General features: G+C 46.4%; 2 pseudogenes; one reads left to right on the top strand and one right to left on the bottom strand.

Moving 5' to 3' along the window:
- The window catches only part of LOC136657068 (zinc finger protein 420-like), a 657687-nt pseudogene that overhangs the window by 460602 nt on the left and 182108 nt on the right, over positions 1-14977 (top strand).
- LOC136658153 (5S ribosomal RNA) lies at positions 11580-11699 on the bottom strand (annotated as a pseudogene).

Genomic DNA, 14977 nt, shown 5'->3' with positions numbered 1-14977 from the left:
GCCTCTGTTCCTCCAACCCTTTAGTCCACAGCTCTTCAATCCAGCACATTTATGCTTTGTCCTCTTTCTTGACGATCAGAGGAGGCAAGCAGGCAGATGGTCATTGGTCCCCCTCCAATATACTGCTTAAGGTAACTGCCTCAGTTGGCCTCATAGATGGGGCCAGCATTGGTTCAGCCCTTTTAGAAAGAACCTCAGTGCACCATTTACAGATGCACGCTTAATGCCGAGATTCTTGTGCAAAGTTTTTTTTTTCAGTATCTTGATTATCCAACCACACTCCGTTCTTCCTTTCTTCCTTCCTTTCTTTCTTATACAACACAATAGTCAATACATTTGCAGGCATCACATATTGAAAATGCATTACTTAGTAGAAACGTTGTCACATGCAGTTATTGTAAGTTGTCAGACATTTTCATTTGAAATTGGACACTTGCAATACAAATTTGGGGTATAAAAACGTATTAAACTGATCTCCCATTGAGTTTGGTAATTATTTGTACTGCTGTACACACTGTGCAATTACAGTTAATGACCTGAAGAATTTTATTCTATTTTGTGGTTACAGCTGTATCAAATGTTCATATGATGAAAAATAAAAATTGTCTTGTCGAATGAGAGCAAGGACCCATCTAGTCCTCTTTCAAGAAGTAGCCAGCCAGATCATGCTGGAAGGAAGCAGGTATTGGCCAGAGCTCTGTAGTAGAACATGTGCTTTGCAAAGAAGTGCTAGGTTCAATTTCTGGGAAAGACCTGTTTCTGAAATCCTGAATGGTCAGTATAGATATTCATGACCTAGATATACTGAGGGTCTGACTCTGTATAACACATATTCATCTGTTCAACTTGCTATCTTTTGTGTGTTCCTTTCCAGGATCGTATTTCTCACATCTCACTTTTCTACATATAATTTAATGTACAGTGGGTCCTCCTCATCCATGGATTTGAATATCCATGGATGCCAAACCTGTGGCTGGAGGGCCTCAGAGGAACTACCAAATGTTACCAGAAGTGGCTTCTGGTTGCATCTGGGATGTGTTCTGAGGTGCAAGGAGGCCTCACGCAGCCTTCTAGTTTGCCAGTCATGTTTGGGAGACCTTATGAGGGGGCCAGGAACTGTGCGCAATTTCTGGTGGGCCAGGCACAACTCACACGTAAGTTGTTGCAGTGCTGGGCCAAGGCCCCCTTCCCCACAGATTAAATTATTCAAGGAATTTGGTATTTGCCAGGGGTCCTGGACATACAGGACCTTCCTTGCAAGTACAGTGGACCCACTTTACATATAAATTATAATTTTTAATAAACTTTCTCATCATGGTCATTGTGTATTAGAAGGACCTTACTAGATCAAATCAAAGGCCTCAACACTCTTTCTGTTGTTAACAGGATATGGGAATATGATAACTCAAGATATGGGAATACAGTATTAGAATTACCTTGCTGGATAAATTAGATCCAGTAAAGTAATTCTAATTCTGTATTCCCATATTTTGAGTAAACTGTTTCTTGATGTGCTTTACAGAACAGACTTGGGACTAGAGAACCAGGAGTTTTACAGTAGCGGGGAGGGAGATGGAGAGAAGAGCTGGGGGGACGTCTTTTATGGGGTGAGCTCATGAAGGAATGTTCCTTTGCATCTTGATGGTTCCTGATTGCTCATCCTGGCCTTAAATGGGTACTTGGTTTTATGTCCTACCAAAGGTGAGGCAGCAAACTCTGAAGGCTAGTGGCTTGGTTAGCATGGATTCCTGGATTAAATTTAGTCATGGAGCTGGTGAGGGCAGATAGGATTGGGGACACTTCTTTTTTGTTATTGACAACTTTGTTTGCTCCATGGTCTTCTAGACCAGGGGTGCCCAAACCCTGGCCCAGGGGCCACTTGCAGCCCTCAGAGGCTCCCAATCAGGCCCTCGGGGAGCCCCCAGTCTCCAATGAGTCTCTGGCCATCCGGAGACTTGCTGGAGCCTGTGCTGGCCTGACACAACTGCTCTCAGTATGAGGACTACTGTTCAACCTCTCATCTGAGCTGTGGGACGAGGGCTCCCTCCACTACTTGCTGTTTCATGTCTGTGATGCAGCAGTGGCAGCGAAGGAAAGGCCGGCCTTGCTTTGTGCAAGGCCTTTTATAGGCCTTGAGCTATTGCAAGACCCTCATTCATTCATATAAGTTCCATCTCTAATATATTCATTTATGTAAATTTATTCAAATTTTAAATTGTAAATTAATTCTCTCTTTCCCAGCCCCTGACACAGTGTCAGAGAGATGATGTGGCCCTCCTGCCAAAATGTTTGGACACCCCTATTCTAGACCACTGGCTCCCAACCTGTGTTCTGTGGACCACAGGTGGTCCACGAGACCCTGAGAAATGGACCACAAGGCCTCAGGAAAAAAATGTCTTTGATCATTTCCAGCATCTTGCTGAGCAAGCGCTTCTCCATGGACCATCAGAGAGGGTGGAAAATGAACTGCTCGCAGCCAGCTCATTCAGGAGACACTTCCTCACATACTACCAGAAAGGGCAGAGAATGGTCTACCCACAGCCACAGCCAGCACTGCATTTGGTCCACAACAATTCCAATTCTTGCGTCTGTGGTCCATGGGCTCCTAAAGGTTGGGAGCCACAGTTCTAAGAAGTGGCTTTTGTCCACGGGTCCAAACCAGCCTGTTTGAGGCAATTGTTTTGACACATAAGAACGTAAGAACAGCCCTGCTGGATCAGGCCATAGGCCCATCTAGTCCAGCTTCCTGTATCTCACAGCGGCCCACCAAATGCCCCAGGGAGCAAACCAGATAACAAGAGACCTGCGTCCTGGTGCCCTCCCTTGCATCTGGCATTCTGACATAGCCCATTTCTACATGAATAATGTAGCCTTCCTTGAGGCCCACTTCAAAACTCAGGGCACTGACTTGGGTCATGCTCCCCTGGCAGGCATCCAGCGCCATGTATGTATGTAAAATTTGTCATGCTTCATGCATCCCAATAAAGGAAATCAAATGTTGGTTGTCTGGCAACAAAACTTAAGACTGTCCAGGTTTTTGTTGTTTTTGTATAGTGGGCTGACATGAGACTGAGAAGAGACTTGGTTTAGTCGAAAATGCAGGCTGAAGGTTTAATTAGTTAGGGTTCATTGGGTTTATAGTCTCCAGGGTTGTTCTTATGGGATTTTTGTACACATTCTGCCCTGGAGAAGTCTGAGCTGGTCCAAGAATTCATGGCCATCCTCCTCACTCCAGAAATGCAACAGAGACCAATTTAAGATTCTGTTTTTGGTCCTGCACAATCTCTAATTAACTACAATACAGAATACTAAATGAGTGGAATGTTATTTTTAACTTAATACATGCTTAACTACTCAAGAGCGAGTGGTATGGAACTGTGTGGGGTCATAAGACGTTCCATTTGGGGGTGGAAGTTCATGTGATCTTTGGAAAAAGATAATACCAACCAAATCTGCCACAATATAAATGTACTAATTAAGAAAAAAACAGTAAGAAACTATGCTTACTTGCTAAGCCAGGGGTGGCCAACCTGCAGCATGCCACATGCCATTTTTTATGTAGAGGATTTTGAATGTGCCACTCCACCTTAACATCTCTTTTAGTGATTACCATAATTGCTAAATAGAACCTCCAAGTTCAAGGGCAGTGTATCTCAGAGTGCCAGAAGGTACAGAACAAGAAACATGGGAATGCTGATACCTATTTGGGGCTTTCCAAACACACCTGATTGACTGCCTGCATGGACCTTTGCAGCCCAATTCAATGCTTCCCAGCGCTCGGGGCTGCAGCGGTACCGAAAATGGCTACTGTGGGATCTAGCTGATGGGGCTACTCAAGGTAATAAAGCTTACCCCAGGCGGCCCTGAAGGGTATCCTCAGATCTGTGCCCAATGTGGAGTGGCTGCAGATTCAAGGAGACCCAGGTCTCCCGGGCCAGAAGGAGGGTTAGGATATGGCCGCAGGGCCATCTCCGCAGGGCCATCTCCACCCCCTCCTGCCCCACTCCCTCCCCCCCACCATGCCTTCCCCCACCCCAGAATGCCTGCCCCTCATCCAGACTTACCTCTCCATCATCCAGTACTCACCCGAAGTTCCAAGCGGCAGTCCACCATCACGGGCTTGATGGAAGGTGACAGAATGACCAGGGTAATATGCCATTAGGGCAAATGCATAAAAGCTTAAAAGCCACACTATTTTCTTTTAGAGGAAAGCTTAAAAATTAAAAAGCTAGCTGGCAAGAGCTGAATTGGCAGCTCTGCTAAATGTCAAGGTTGCTTCTTGGCAAGAGATAGAACTTTAGAAGAACAACACATACTTTAGTTAGATAAAGAGGCAAGAATAAGAGGAAGAAATAGAAAATACCGGGGAAACTTCTGCCTTTGAAGACTCTCTGTTTGAATAGCAAACTAAAACAGATAACAACGAGCAGATGGGCGTTATTTGGCAGAAGAACACCCATCTTAGCAAAGACAGTTTACAGTTTTAAAATTGTTATTCTTTCATGCTTTTTAGAGCAAAGGACAGTGTCATTGTCTTAACTAGAAGCCTTACATTAGAACACTGGAAGAATTACTTTAGAAGCTGTTTGCTGTTTTCACAGAAGTCTCACGGAAGTGGCAAGGACATCACCATGCTTGCCTGCCAGTTATTCTTCCAAGCTTTAAAACAGTCTTTGCCCTTAAAGTGTAACCAACATACATAGAGACATGGTAGCTATTAGAAGTAAGTTTTAACTGCCTGATTTTATTAAAGGTCTGACTAAAGCACAGAAACACATAGAATAGTGAAAGTCATTTTCATCTAAAAGAATCATGTTAGTCTCACAGAAAAGCTGCTGAGAAAGCCGTTTTGCTAGTTTCACAGACTTTGGAATTTGGAAAAGGGAGTTGTATCTCAAAGATAGATAAAACTCCTTCTTGGCAGAAGTATACAGCCAGCCAAGCTGGGAAAACGCACATATATGCAACATTGTAGTAAGAAAAGTCTTAGTATTATCAGTTGGCAGGCTAATATAGGTTTAGCTAGCTGGACACAGACACCTGCCAGAGACGAGTTTAGAAAAAGAATACATTTAATTAGATAAGCAAGAACATTCAGCCTTTGTTTGAACTGCAACTGAAATGAATGTTAAAGGGGGCTAATGCAGGGAAAAAGCAGTTTGCCTGACATGTAATATAATTTGTTTGAAGGTAAATAGGAGAAGAATTTCTTAAAAAGAAATCACATATGCAGTGAAAGTTTGGCTTGTTTTATGTTAAAATATATGAAAAATATACCACTATTGACCCCTTAAATGTACTCAAAGTAACTGGTCACAAATAGAATTAAGACATAGAGTAAAACTGTTAAAAAAAGGAAAGTTTAAAGAACCTTGCTTAACAGAGGTTGGCAGAGAGCTCCACAGTGTTTTGCTGAGAACAGGAGAAGGAATGCAGGAGAGATAAGACAGGTGGCTCAAGCCAGGCCATCCTAATCAGGAAGGGAGATGTATGCCAAGAAATAGGTCTGAAGTTCTGCCAAATGGTCAATGCCAGATCTTCTTGTTGGCAACCTTCAGTCTCGGAAGACTATGGTATCGCGCTCTGGATGGTGGTTCTGGAACAGCGTCTAGTGTGGCTGAAAAGGCCGATTCTGGAGTGACAATCCCTTCCACACTGGGAGCAAGTGCAATCTGTCCCTGGTCTGTCTCCCTGGCTATGGGCCTTCCTTCTTTGCCTCTTAGCCTCAGACTGTTGGCCAAGTGTCTCTTCCAGCTGGGAAAGGCCATGCTGCACAGCCTGCCTCCAAGCAGACCACTCAGAGCCCAGGGTTTCCCACCTGTTGAGGTCCACTCCTAAGATCCCTCTTGCAGATGTCCTTGTTTCGCAGCTGTGGTCTACCTGTAGGGCGCTTTCCTTGCACAAGTTCTCCATAGAGGAGATCCTTTGGGATCCGGCCATCATCCACATTCTCACAACATTCTCACAACATGACCGAGCCAATGCAGGCGTCTCTGTTTCAGCAGTGCATACATGCTAGGGATTCCAGCTTGTTCCAGGACTGTGTTGTTTGGAACTTTGTCCTGCCAGGTGATGCCAAGGATGCATCGGAGGCAGCGCATGTGGAATGCGTTCAGTTTCCTCTCCTGTTGTGAGCAAAGAGTCCATGACTTGCTGCAGTACAGAAGTGTACTCAGAACGCCAGCTCTGTAGACCTGGATCTTGGTATGTTCCGTCAGCTTCTTGTTGGACCAGACTCTCTTTGTGAGTCTGGAAAACGTGGTAGCTGCTTTACCGATGCGTTTGTTTAGCTCGGTATCGAGAGAAAGAGTGTCGGAGATCATTGAGCCAAGGTACACAAAGTCATGGACAACCTCCAGATCAGTACTGAATAAATGCCAAAATAAATCAGTACTGATAAATAAATCAGTACTGATCAATGCCAGATCAGTACTGAATAAAATAAGGTTATAGCGCACTCTACTGGTTCTTGAAAACTTTGTATTCAGTATGTTTAATGGTTTAATTTTACCTTATTTGGAAACCTGTAACTTGAAGCCCACATATCAAGTGTCTCTAAGGCTATCTACAGCCTATTAAGAGTTAGCCCCATCTATGATGTCAAACTTCAGCCAATGGGAAGTTCAAATCTTCAAATAAAGGACCCAAAATGTCATAAAGGGTCTGGTTAAGATTGATCCTCGCTCTCAATGCTTTGGACAGGAGTCCCATGACATGCCCGTTGCTAGCAACGAAATAAAAGCTTGCAGTTGATCGCCCTTGACTACTGAGTCTTGCTTTTGGACCTTGCAACAGGCTCACACTGAGCTGGCTCCGGCACTGGACAAGCATAGACTGTCACAGGTGTGCCATATGGCAAATTTGTGACACTGCACGTTGGCTCTGGGCTGGTGCAGTCTGCAGTGGATCAGTCTGGTCCTGAAGGACCCATTCCAAAGTCCATATAAGGTGTGTTCATTGCCTTTCTACACAACCCAGCCCCCATTTGCCTGCCCACTTTCCCTTCCTCAGAGGCGATCTTAGCAAGGATCTCTTTGAGGATGATTTTCCCTAAGGTGGTATCTCCAGCTGGCTGGGCCACCTGGGCTTTGCTGATCTCATTGGCCACCTCTGCACTGCCCCGTTCAGCCCCTGCTGTCTTCCACAGCCCACCCAGGCCCTCCCAGGTAAGCAAGTGACCCACCAGTTAGTGGAATACTGCTCTCTAGCATCTGCCCTATTGACTTTTGCTCCTGACCATTCTTTTCCTGCCTTTCTCCCCATTTTCCAACCAGAGCAAATCAAGCAGGGTAACTATGGCCACCCCGAGCCTGCCTACTGCAGTGTTAGAAACTTGAGGGCACGCTGTGTAAGGAGTCACAAAGAAATCAAGCAAACCACAAACTGTTGTGGTACTTTCTTTGTTATTATTTAAATGATTTTTCAAAAATAAATGGCAACTGGATGTGTGCCACTCAGGCGGTGTCTGTGCGCCAGTCACTGGTGGCACATGTGTCACAGGTTGGCCTACCCTGTACTAAGCCACTGATTCATCCTGTATAATACACTATTAATGCCAAACTAGACATGATGATGGCAGACATGCACCTGTCCTGTTCACATGTAAAAAAGAAAACCTCCCATTTCCAAGAGTTAATGTGTCAGCTCTACAGACCTTTGGGTGATCAGATCACAAATCTAACGAGCACAATCTTTAGAAGGAGTGTACAAAGATCAGACTTAAATGCATGCAAAAGTACAATAGGATATTCCTATGTACATGAACACAGACATGTAAGTTACAGTGCAATCTTCTGACAGCAACACATTCTGAAATGAGCTGCCTTATGTCCCAGCAAATCAGTGAGAATCCTGAGCCTGTGGCAGAGAAATCAAGTGCGCTTTTAATTCCATTTCCCTAAGTCCAGCCCCTAGCTGACGAAGAGGGAAATTTTCTGTTTCTTCTTCAGTGTCCCTACAAAAGAGCAGCCTAGCAGATGGTACATGCTGTGCTGTCAGAAGACATCTGCCATCGATCAAATGTGCTCCATTGATCCATCCTATGAAAGCAGCAATCCTTTTTTTCATTTCACTGACATTCACTGTTCCTGTTGTGTGTCACTACACTGTACTGTTCGGTCTTGCTGAGGTACTGCTTGAACGATGCTTTTCAAAACTGAAACCGAGTTGAGTGCCAATTCTACCCAACCCCCTGTGCGGCAATGCCAAAGGGCCAATGAATCCCATGGGGGAGTTTTGGCCTCCAGAGGCCTCATCGTGGGAAGCCCCTGCTGGCTTGGTTGGTCAATCTGGACCTTCACCAGCAATAGCGCAAGTCCATGTGGATGCATAGAGGCAAATCAGGCCCAGGAAGGGGGACACTGTTGCAGCCAAACCCTTCCTGGGCCGGATCTGCCCACCTTCCCATCCTGTTGCCTCCCTGTTCCTCCCACTCACTCATTCCACCCTCTCTCTGCTTTCCCTCCCATTCCTGTACAATACTACTTGGGGCAGTGGACCTTCAGTGTCATTACCACATGGAGCTGGTCACCTGCCACTTCTAACAGTGGCCAGACTGCATAATCCAGCATGTCAAGTTTGCGACTGCTGAAAAGCATATTGCACTGGCACAACGCTCATTCCAGTGGCATAACTGGTCTACAGGACTGGGCCATGGGACTGAAAGCCATCCAAGAGAGGTGTCCATGTGTCTTACACTGTGATTTCCCCCTTGTCAGTTAGATACACTGTCTCAATCAGTGAATTTGTGAAAGAGCAACTATGGGCGCAATCCTAACCTTGTGTTAGGCTGGCACAAGTCCCTTGAGCCAGCCTGGGGAGGGGGTCGCAAACGTGCCGTAAAGCATGTTTACACCTCCTTGGAAGCAAGCCACACCAGTGGATGGAGTTGCGCTGGAGCACAGAGACTGCATCCAGCCTCCATGGTGGCTTACGGAGTGAGCCTTGCGTTGACCAAGTTCGGCCTACGCAAGGCCCTGGGGTGGGCAGGGAGGAGGCAGGGAGAAAGCGGGAGGGAGGCATTCCAGGGTGGGGGGGCTGGCTGGCAGAGGGTGATCCCATGGGTGGGTGGCAGGGAGAGGGAGGCGGGGCTGGGATCTGGCTGTTATGCTAGGTCCCAACCTCCGTTCCTGAGCAGCGCGGGGCTGCTTCGAGCTGCTCCACTCTACTGGAACTTGCACCACCTCCACAATACTCTATCCCCCTTCCTGGCATTGATCCACTTTCCCAGATCCACCTGGACTTGCACCGGCAAAATTGTTGGCACAGATCCAACTAACCTCAGCAGGACAGTAAAAGGCTTACCCCAGAGCATTGGAACAAACATTCCCGTACTTCGAAAAGGCCTTTGCAGCTTGAAACCCCCTTTCAGGATGCAGCACACATTGGTACGGCTGCATCAGCACTGGGTGGGGGGGGGGTGTCAGGTAGGATTGGGCTACCTGCCAATCTCTTGTTCACTGCTCAGATCTGAAGCCATGACACAATGGGAAGTTGCTGTGGACTCTTCATTCCTGTCTTTGTGCACAATTATCGAGCTATCAGTGGCAGCCGAGACTCATGCACAGATCATTATTCTCAGGCCTGCTGGTTCAGAACTGCATGGGAATAAACACTGCTTGTGTCAAAATAATTGATGATAATCTTTGGGGGGGGAAGCAGGAAAGTTCAGCCTTGAAAATCACCTCTTGAGTTCTGCCACTTGCAGAGTACCCATGCTGAGGTTTCAGCCTCACTTCTTTCATATATTTCTCTCCAGGCTATCTGTGTGGTATGCATCCCACACAACTTCCATTCATTTGGCTCTTGGGGCTTGACTCAGCAAGACAGTCAAATTGGTCACCTCCAGGAATGTTTGAGCAGTTCCACGGTTAAGCATATTCACTGAGACAAAAACATCAAGAACTATCACGGGGAGGTCAAGAAATGTATCGTATGCTTCTGCAAAACTTGAGAGTCTCTTCATTGCATCAGACCGCGTGCCAGACCTGTTCTTCAAGTGCCGGACTAGATACTAGCTAGGGATGGTTTTCATAACTGAAGAAATCTTTGAGATCTTTTCTTTGTGACCAGCAAGCAGTGAGCAATCTCAGGAATGTATTCAAGTGACTTTTCACAGGAGATCTCAGTGCCTTTTGTTTGGAAGTAGCACTTTTTTCCTATTTTCAAAATAGCAGGAGAGGAAATAGCAGTGCAGTTTGAAATATGCCTTGGGGCACAATCCACACTTGCCCTTGGGTTGGTGCAAGTCCCTTGTGCTGGCCTGGAGGTTACAAAAGTGCCGTAAAGCACTTTCATACCACCTTAGGAGGCCGGCACACAGATGTGCACCGGCTTCCAGAGACTGACTTTAGCCCTGTTGTGCTGGAGGAGAGGTGTGTTCGCGCTGGCCTTGTCAGGCCAGAGTGGGGGTCTGGGGAGGGGTCCCAGTGCAGGGGGAGGATGGGTGGTCGCAGGCTTGTGGGCGACCTGGGGCCAAGCAGGGGTGGGGACAGGATCTGGCACTTAGGTCAGATTCTAACCCCACTTCCATGTGACCCAGCTCAGTGCCAGGCTGCTCGGATCTGCGCCACCTCTTTAGGTGGCGCAGATCCAAGGAATCCCATTGGGGCTGCTTCCACATTATCCAGGGTAAGGGGAAGCAATTCTCCTTGCCCCAGGCTGGGCCACAGCAAGCCCCAACCCCACGCTGGATACAGGGCAGTCCAGCTGACCTGCCTATTCCAGAGCAGGTTAGGATTGGGCTGTCCAACTGTTCTCATCCCATATCATACATATTTTTGATGGTTGTTACAACATCTGCCTGTGTTATGGTGTTAGCAATTCAGAGAACTATCACAAAATATCTTTGTCAATTTCTGCAAAAAAGGTTGCCCAGCTTTTTGAAGGAAGTCAACACTGTCTTCATGTTACGGTGAAAATGTTACTGCATGACTATGGTAAACTTGTGGTGTTTGGAGTTTTCAGCACTGGATATATACAGGGTGTTCAAAGTTGTTGAGAATCCTAGTTATTTCAGGGCTACAAATCAACCGTGTCTGAAAAGTGAGTGGGTTTTCAGTCCAACCATGAACTTTGTGAGCAGTGGAAAAGAACAAATAGTAACTTTCGTGAACAGTGAATAAACTGGAGCAGAATTGTCAGTAGACCCCTGGATCATGCATACTGAGAGACATCATGGCACAAAAAAAATGTACAGTTAACCAATGAGTATAGTTTATGTGGTCCAATGTAGGAAGAACCCATAGTGTCAGGTATTGAACTGATATACACATTAAAACTGGTCCTCTTTATTGGTTTAGGAAGCCACTGAACTCTCAACTTCCATTTCTAGAACCTCCAAAATAAGCCAGAAAAAACCTCTTATTAGCACTGAATGCGCATAGGTCAAGGTATCTTGAGAAATTTTCACTTAACCCTTTGTTTTATCATTTTGTTTGCACAGATCCAAATAGCCCCATGGGGTGGCTGGGATGTTACTTGGGTTAAGGGGAAAAATATCCCCTTACCCTGAGTTTCCCTCCAGGCACCTCCTAACCTGTGCTGGTTGGCAACCTTCAGTCTCGAAAGACTATGGTATAAGCCTACAGCACCTGGTATTCCCTGGCGGTCTCCCATCCAAGTACTAACCAGGCCTGACCCTGCTTAGTTTCTGAGATCAGACAAGATCGGGCATGTGCAGGGTAACAGTTGCTGCATAAACAGCGCAAGCCACTCGTCCTGCCTGTTCCAGCACAGGTTAGGACTGAGCAGCCTGTCAATTTCTAGCTCTGCTTTCCCTGCACAGTGGAGCTCCCCAGTCAGTTCACAAACATGAAACCATATAGCCGCAAAAATAAACATTATTAAAAATAATACAATTACAAAATTACAAAAATTAGCAACACAGTACCAGTGTCTGTCAACCAGTGGTACGGGTACCAACAGTGGTACTTGAAGTGGTGTCTGATGTACTTGCAGGACCCCTGCCCCCTGGCAGCTAGACCAGGAACGCGACACAACAAAGGAGAAGTAGGAGGCTCGATTTGGCAGGCAGAGCTCCAAAGCATGTTTTTCCACACGCGAGAAAGCCCTCCCATCCATCCCGAGCTCTTACTGGTGTTTGTCATGTCACATCTGGTCTCCAAACCCAGAAGTAACTGGTGATGATATCATTGCCAGTTACTTCTGGTGGTACTTCGAATAGGTGGACCGTGTGAAGTGTTGCAGTGGAGGACAAACTTTGAGAAGCACTGCAGTAAACCAAATTAGAGAGCAGAGCAGAATGCTCATAACCAGAGTCCTTTTGAGGTTCTTAGATTTTTCACTGCTTGCCATGCCAGCTTCTAGATGACTTCTTTGAGATGAGCAGTGCACATTTTACAAGATCAACCAATGTGAAAACAGTTGCATTATATCTGCATCTCTCCCGTCATGTTCTATTTACAACACAATTTGATCAAAAGCATTACCACGTCATGCGCTATCGCTGCGTTCCTTTTTTCTCCACATTTGGCACGTCTGTGGAATTTTGTCCGTGGAATCTGAGATGATAAACTGCACTGGCTGCCACTACATCACCATCTGATAACAGTTGAGTGAGAACTTGGGAGTTCCTCAATTCTGTTACAACTTTTCTCACTCAGGAATGAAAGTGAAACATGAATGTCTTTTGTCAAGTCACCATTTTTCACTGTCATCTCAGCAGTGACAGGAGTCAACTTCTTTGTATTTTCTATACAGACTAGTTATTTTCCAGTTTTAAAAAAGATTGCTCCACTTGTCAGTATTCGTTCTAAATATTCTCTCAACTTGCACCGTGTAAGATGATGGCCTGCTGGTGATGGGATCTTTGCAAAAAGCTGGTCATGATGCTAAATTTGCCTTGATGATGGACTAGAGGGACTAGATGGACTCTCCCTGGGGGCTGGGGGTAAGAATAGGCCCTCAGTTTGTCTGTACTTATTGTAAGAGGCAACTAAACAGCTACCGGGTAGATGGGACTCATCAGCCTGGGAAGGCAGCTCATCTGAGAGAAGGAAAACTCTGATCCCAAACCTCCACTGCCTTGTGGCTACATCCAGTTATGGAAAAGGCTTCAGGAGTAAACCTCCAGGCAAAATCCGGAGCCGGAGTCCCTGAGGCAGTTCATGGCTGAACACAGTCACGTTCTGGCAACTCCTGCGACACCGCTGGAACCAACCGTATTGGCCTCTGCCTTTCCATTGGACCATTTCAGCAACGTGGAGAGGGGGGATTTGCTGCATGGGTAACAGCCTATCCTCCACACCTACTTTACCCAGGCTTTGCGCACTGGAGAGGACACTCTGTTCCAGAACCACCATTCAGAGCGTGACACCATAGTCTTCCAAGACTGAAGGATGCCAACTCCCTGGACTAGAACAGTGTTCTTCAATGTTTGTCCCCCTTTACATGGTCCACCTATTGGAAGTACCACCAGAAGTAACTGGCAATGATGTCATCACCAGTTAATTCTGGATTGGGCGACCAGATGCAATGTGACAAACACCAGTAAGAGGCTCAGGGTGGGCAGGAGGACTTTTTAGAGCATGCTAAAAGCACATGCTGGAGCTCTGCCTGCCAAGATGAGTCTCCTACTGCTGCTTGTTGCGTTGCATTGCTGGTCTCACTGCCAGGCAGTGGTGGTCTGCGAGTACCACCGGACACCACCTCAAGTACCACTGGTAGTACGAGTACCACTGGTTGAGAAACACTGGACTAGAAATAAGGTTGCTGAAATTTACATGGAATGTAGATTTCACTCCAACCTTTACGGAGCAACTTATGAGTAACAGGCACCATCAGTCACACAGGTCCTTTATGATCTTGAAGGGCTCTGATACTTTTGGTTCTTTTCACACTGTAAATTACTTACACTGTCTACATTCCATAACTGGGATGCTGTTATCTCTGTGTGCTGGTTCTGCAGTACACACTCAGAGCTTGATTTTGCAGGTGCCATGTTGCTTGGAAATGATGCTACCGACTTACTGAAACAAATGATTGAATTGCAAACCTAAGAACATAAGAAGTGCCCTGCTGGATCAGGCCAAAGGCCCATCTAGTCCAGCTTCCTGTATCTCACAGCGGCCCACCAAATGCCCCAGGGAGCACACCAGATAACAAGAGACCTGCAAGGCTTCCTGGGAATTGTAGTTAAGAACATAAGAACAGCCCCACTGGATCAGGCCAAAGGCCCATCTAGTCCAGCTTCCTGTATCTCACAGCGGCCCACCAAATGCCCCAGGGAGCACACCAGATAACAAGAGACCTGCAAGGCCTCCTGGGAATTGTAGTTTAAGAACATAAGAACAGCCCCACTGGATCAGGCCAAAGGCCCATCTAGTCCAGCTTTCTGTATCTCACAGCGGCCCACCAAATGCCCCAGGGAGCACACCAGATAACAAGAGACCTGCAAGGCCTCCTGGGAATTGTAGTTTAAGAACATAAGAACAGCCCCACTGGATCAGGCCAAAGGCCCATCTAGTCCAGCTTTCTGTATCTCACAGCGGCCCACCAAATGCCCCAGGGAGCACACAAGACAGCAAGACACTATCTGCGTCCTAGTGCCCTTCCCTGCTTCTGGCATTTGAAGTAACCTACTTCTAATATCACGGTAGGCACATACCTACCATGACTTATAACCTGTGATGGACTTTTCCTCCAGTAATTTGTCTAATCCTCTCTTAAAGGTATCTAGGCCAGATGCCATCACCACTTACTGTGCCAGGGTGTTCCACAGACTAACTACACACTGAATAAAGAAATATTTTCTTTTATCTGTCCTAACTCTCCCAACATTCAATTTTAGTGGATGTCCCCTGGTTCTGGTGCTTTGTGAGAGGGAAAAGAAAGTCTCTCTATCTACTTTATCCATCCCCAAAACTCTACATTTGAACCAAGTTCCTATATACTCTAGTCCCTGAAAGGTTACTGCCTTCCTCAACGTGCACTGAACAGTCACTTGGAATACTGTTAC

This window comes from Tiliqua scincoides, chromosome 7 (assembly GCF_035046505.1).
Source record: "Tiliqua scincoides isolate rTilSci1 chromosome 7, rTilSci1.hap2, whole genome shotgun sequence".
Lineage (NCBI taxonomy): Eukaryota > Metazoa > Chordata > Lepidosauria > Squamata > Scincidae > Tiliqua > Tiliqua scincoides.
The sequence above is the reverse complement of the archived record's forward strand: the minus strand, read 5'-3'. Positions and strand labels throughout refer to the sequence as shown.